Source organism: Nannospalax galili, unplaced genomic scaffold (assembly GCF_000622305.1).
Source record: "Nannospalax galili isolate Female #2095 unplaced genomic scaffold, S.galili_v1.0 scaffold555, whole genome shotgun sequence".
NCBI classification, from domain to species: domain Eukaryota; kingdom Metazoa; phylum Chordata; class Mammalia; order Rodentia; family Spalacidae; genus Nannospalax; species Nannospalax galili.
The window spans coordinates 707,718-713,788 of NW_008335583.1; positions in this window are offsets into that span (position 1 = coordinate 707,718).

The following is a 6,071-nucleotide window of genomic DNA, read 5'->3' on the forward strand; positions in this document are numbered from 1 at the left end:
TGCATACACACACTTTGATAAAGATAAAACAAATATTTTATAATTAAAAAAATTAAAAAATTTGAAACTTAAAAAAATATTAAGCTCTGGAAAGAAAATGTAGGGCAACATCAGGAAGAGAGATGAAAACCTGAGCTTCTACAGAGCAAACATATTTATTAGAGAATAAGCCTGAGACAGTACCCCCACCTCCCATGGTCTGGGGACTGAAAGAAATGGACAGCTTCTGGAAGCCCAGGATCCAGAGGAGAGGGCACCCTTACAGACTCAAGGTTTTTTAATTTGTCTCCCTTGGGAGAGATGGAGGGGTTTGAGATAGAAGTTGGGTCATCTTGGGTGGGTGAAGACTAGGTTTCCCTATTATGAGGAGCATTAATCATGCAGGACTCTGGTCCAGGAAATGCCCAGTGATTGGGATTGAGTCATATGGGGAAGGGGGAGGATGGTTGTGAAACACAGTCCAGGAAAACTACCAGGAAGTGCTAACCATGCATGAAACATTCAGGACCTAAAATTTTCCTTCACAAAATGCAGCATCCTATTCAAGTCCACACTGCCAAGATTCTTGTTACCTTGGTACCAGGAATTGGACTGAAAGATTGTCAAATGTAAAAATATGACTCTTCAAGAGTCCTCTATCCTATGAAGGGAAGGAAAATTTTATTCACCTTTGATGATGTATTGAAATAGTCAAAAAAAAATTTCTGAATGTTTCCTCCCTCAGTTCATACTCTGAAATCTTATTCTCAATGTGGTGGTCTTAAGGTAGGTGTTTGGAAGGAAATTAGGGGTACTAATTGGAAAAGAAGTAAAAATATTCCTATTTGTAGATGATATGATATTATACACAAGAGATTCCAAAAATTCCACCATTAACTTCTAGAAATGATCAACACTTTCAGCTAAATGACAAGATATAAAATTAATTTACAAAAATCACTAACCTTCTTATATATCAATAAGAAGCAGTCAGAGAAAGAGGTCAGACAGAATAGTGTTTCTAAATGTGATCAAGATATATAAAAGGAACAAAATTCAATATAAATATATATTGAAAAGAAAAAAAGAATTGGTAAATTTTAAATGTTGAATAAAAATATATTATGGTGAATTTCAGGTTACATTTAAATTTTTAAATTAATTTATTTTATGTGTATGAGTGTTTTGCTTACATGTATGTATGTGTACCATGTGCATGTAATGCCCACAGAGGCCCAAACAGGGCTTTGGATCCTCTGGAACTGGAATTACAGACATTTGTTAACTGCCATGTGGGTTCTGGGAAATGAACCCAGGACCTCTGCTAGAGCAGCCAGTTCTCTTAACTGCTAAGCCATCTCTCCAGTCCCCTCAGTTACATTTTCAATCACAATACAACAAAATTCATAAAAGACAGAAAAGAGATTCTCAAAACGATCATCTAAACACCTTTCTTTAGCAGTTCTTCCTGAATGTGTGACCCCCAAGGAGCTGCTGAGAGACTTAGTTCTTAATTGTTATCAGTCTCATTGAAGACATTTCACCAAGGGAGAACAATGGCAGGGTAGAGAATCCTCATTACCAAGAGCTCCTTTCAGACAACCCTGGTGGTCACTGAGGGCTTCGTGAGAGTTTCATGTTCAAAGCCTGGACTCCGATGTCAGAACTAGGATTTAATTCTGGTCTTTATACTTTTTTATACACCTTTTGTTAAATACAGGCCAAGCTTGCATTGGTCTATTTTTCTAGATACAATAAATTCTACTTTGCAGTGTCATTGTGTGCCTTGAATAAAATGCTTAGGTAAAATGCCTGGTATAGGATGTGACTTACAGAGTACTTACTAATCAAGGCTTTTCTCATTAAAAAGAAAAAAAATGAAAGAATGAGACAGAGAGGGCAAAATACCCCATAACAACTTAGCCATTATAAACAGCAGCTTATTAGTAGCAATTTTGAGGGAATAGGCATGGTCCAGTTTCCTAAGCTACGGGACCTCCCACTACCACAGGGAGCTGGAGACACTGTCCATAAAGGGCCAGGCTGCCAGAGCCCTCCACAGGAAGCCTGGCAATGTGGATGGGTTGGAGGCCCATACACAAAAACGCCTTTAACTAATGTCATTGCCTTTTCAAATACCCCCGATAAAAGCAAGACTAAATAAAACTTTCAAGTTCAGAGCTCTGATAATGAACAAGGAATTTAAAGAGTCAGAAATAGATTCCCTTTATCTTCAGACTTCAAATTATTTTGAAGGTATGATTAGAGATACTTGTGTGAATTTGCATACATGCTGAGGGGGAACTGAAATCACTTTGTCTAAATTCTCCCAAAGAGAGGAAACAAATGGAATCATGTGGCATACACCATCACCAGCTTAGGTAAAACACCCAGTATAGGATGTAAGGTTACAACAAATAAAAAGCTTAGAGGGCTGGGTGCCAACACTTGCACACACAAAGCAATTCCAAAGAACAAGATTACGAGGGGCTGACAATCCTGGCTTCTGACTGAAAATGGAAATGAATTAGCTTCACCAACTTTGATCATCACCACAGCCTCTTCTGGTCTCCCACCCTGCACCACTGCTATTTTTTCCAGTGCCTTCTTTTTCAGGCACGGCCTGAGAGGTATGTGAGTATGCATGTGGCTGGAAGAGATTCACACACGCTATGGTTTAAGAGATTCCATGCCACTTAGAATGATAATTCATTTTTAGGCTATTCTTTTTCCTTTATAAAATAAATTCACTTTATAGTAAAAAAAGAAATTAATGCTCTCTGAGACTTGCAGGGAAAAGAAGCAGAATTCTGCTGTAGGGGTTTACTTTGTAGGTACTTTATGTTAAGACTAGCAGTTGATACACAAAGAGCTGGAAAGAAGGAAAGATGAGAATATAGTTAGCATCCTCCCATTCATTCAGTAAAAGATAATTCTTAAACATCATTACATCTACTCATCTGCCTAGCTGGGCTTGGGACTTTTTTAATTAATTAATTATTTTTTTTATTTATTTACTTATTTGTATGTACATGCTTGTGCACCTGAGGATACAGACCCTTCTTGATTATACACCTGTGACAACTGGAAAGAGCCCTGGCACCCCAGTTTCTGATATTGGGGAAAGAATCAACCTTCATCTTCAAGGACGCTAACTCTACAGGGGTATCCTAACTCAGATGCAGCCGTTTTCCACATCGAGTTCCTTGCCTGCCCTGTCTCTGTCCCACCTCTAAGTGCCATCATGAGGTTTCAATATATCAATTTTATGTGCCAATAGTGTTCCCAATACATTCCCAGTAGAATAGAGTTCTGGCAGAATCCTCATTTCCTTCTGGAATCCCTGTGAGACAGGTTTCTACTGTGGGCATCCTTGTTGACATGTTGCTTTCCTGAGTTGCCATCCCTAATCTCTGTTTACTTCATTTTGGAACATCCATATATCTTCACATCTCCAAACTCTTCTACTTTTCCCATAAGCCAGTTCCAGAAACATTTGAACTGCTGTGTCAGGCACAGTACCATGATCAGCTCTACTTGTCAGCAGTTTTCTGTGTTACTTTTCCACCATCATGACAAACACCTGAGAGAAACAACATAAAAGGAGGAATGCCTGAGCTCATGATATCTTAAGCCCACAGCCATGATCCCTAGGTCTGGTAGCTATTAGGTCATGGTGAAGCAGGGCATTGTGGCAGAAGCTTACAGTGAAGGAAAGTCTATAACAGCTAGGAAAGGTTTGGGGAGAGAGAGAGAGGGAGAGAGAACAGAGTTCAAGTGTCCCCCAATGGCATGTTCCCAATGACAGCATCCTACATCATGTTTCACCCATAAAAGATACCATCCTTCTTAGAAAGTGCCACAGCCTGCTACCCAACCTGTGAGACTTTCTTGAACACTCCTGACTCAATCCTGCCTTTGCTCTCTCATTCCCACATGAGTTGCTACACCTGTTGATTATCTCAGGTCTCCCATGTGGTGTCTGTTCCATGACTGTCTTTGAGGAGTGTGCTTGTTCATCACAAGAGATGCCTGGGTACTTCCAAGTTTTGCCTGTTTTAACATAAGCCACGTAAGTCCTATAAATTGATCTTTCATTAAGTGAAATCTGTAGCTCTCTCCTTAAAAGGCCATAACACCAGGTCAATTTTATTGATTTAACCATAAACAAACTAATACTAAAATTCAAGAAGTTTCTCATGATTTTTCTGCTATCATGCCATGGGGACAATTTAAATATTTGCTAATGTTTTTCTAATCATTATGAGTAGTGAGTACAGATACACTGCCTGTACCACTCTGTTTATATTTGGGAGTTTAAACAACCTCACTGTAGTATTCCATATCCACTTTCCCTCTTGAATTGAATTCCAATTTGCAGTTTTAATTTAATTACCTGGTCAGATTGCAGGTTGAGTATGAGCTGCCAAGACATTCTATTTGATGAGCTTTTACATATCTAGCTTGACTAATATTGGGAAATAAAATCAATTTAATTCACTTAAATTGGGCATTAAGATCTACAGTTTTCTTCTTTGATATGGTTTTGTTAAGAACAATAAAAATGCAAGGATCTGCACTTAATAAAAATTTTATGCAATTCAGTATCAGTCATTAAGACATTTAAACAGATCTGGCCAATGAGTATTTCATGCTAATGCATATTTATATTTTATTATTAAATATATGAAACAGCAATAAAGCAAATTAATATCTATTCTAATATATAAACACTTCTTAAGTCTTTACCTAAGTCTTGCATTTATTTTACCTCCCCACACTTCAGTTCTTAGCATTAGGCCTATTGTATTCTCGACTACCTAACTTTTTATGGGAGTATAAACTAAAAACAAAATATTTTTATGAACAAAGATGTTCTTGTGCATCTTATATTTACCAAATATGTGCTTAATTTATTATTTATGATTATTAATGAGCCTTTCAACTTTTGTTCATTTTGTTGACATTAGAACTACACTGTTAAACAAAATACTGTCTTATAAAAAGGAATCCTTCATATTGTTATGCCTTCAAAATTAATGTCATGTCTCCTAAGCAAAATATTTACATATAACATAGAAAACTAAGCACTTTTGAGTTCAGCATCATCTACATTATAGAAGCCATTTATATAAAATGACACAGTAAATGTATGTTTGCTAAAAGAAGATCTGCCAAATATTTATGTCCCATTTACAGGGTTATCTGATTGTGTAATGGAAAAACCCTGCCCTAGCTTATAACCAGGCTGGTTTCAAGTTGTCGCGGCTAGCCATCTTCTGAATTTCCTGAAGTACAGAGGTTTAAATGCCTCTTCTTAACACTACTTAATCTGTTACAGTTGGACTTTCTGCACATGTCCTTAACTGGAGTATGCATAAGAACATGCAAGATTGTGTGTTTGCACATGCAGAAAGCTTATTGAACAAATGCAGCCCTACAGAGTCTAAAGCCCTATGTGGATTATCACCAGGCAGCACAGGGAAGATGATCTTGTAAAAGCATTCAGAATCTAAAGTACTAGAGCTAAAATAACATGAGTTTTAGAAAATAGCCTCCTATGTTGTCTGTTCATATAGAGTTTAATTTGAATAAGTTGACAACAAATGAATTCTTGTAATCAACTGTCAATCTACTAAATTTCCACTAGTTTCACTAAATTTTTATTCCAATTAAGATTCTCTGATGGGAACATAACTATAGGCCCCCAAAACTCAATTTTCTAATTTAACTTGTGTATCATAGTCATCAATAGCATAAAAGCTCACAAAACTATAGTAAACTTGCTTTTGCATAAGGTATATTGGTCTCATGTAGATTTCTGTTTTTAAAGAGCAATGCAAAGATGGCATGTAAAATAATTGTATTAGTATTTGGATGTCTAATTCAAATAGTTTTCTTGTAGATTTGAAAGTAAAATGTGCTGCTTTTCTCAAAAAAGGAATAAACAAAGCCTGGTGTGTTGGCACAGGCCTTTAATCCCAACACTTGGTAAGTAAAGATGGGCAGATCTCTGTGAGATCAAGGTCAGCCTGGCCTGCATAGGGAGTTCCAGGGCAGCTGTGGCTACAAGGAAGGGGGCCCTGTTTCAA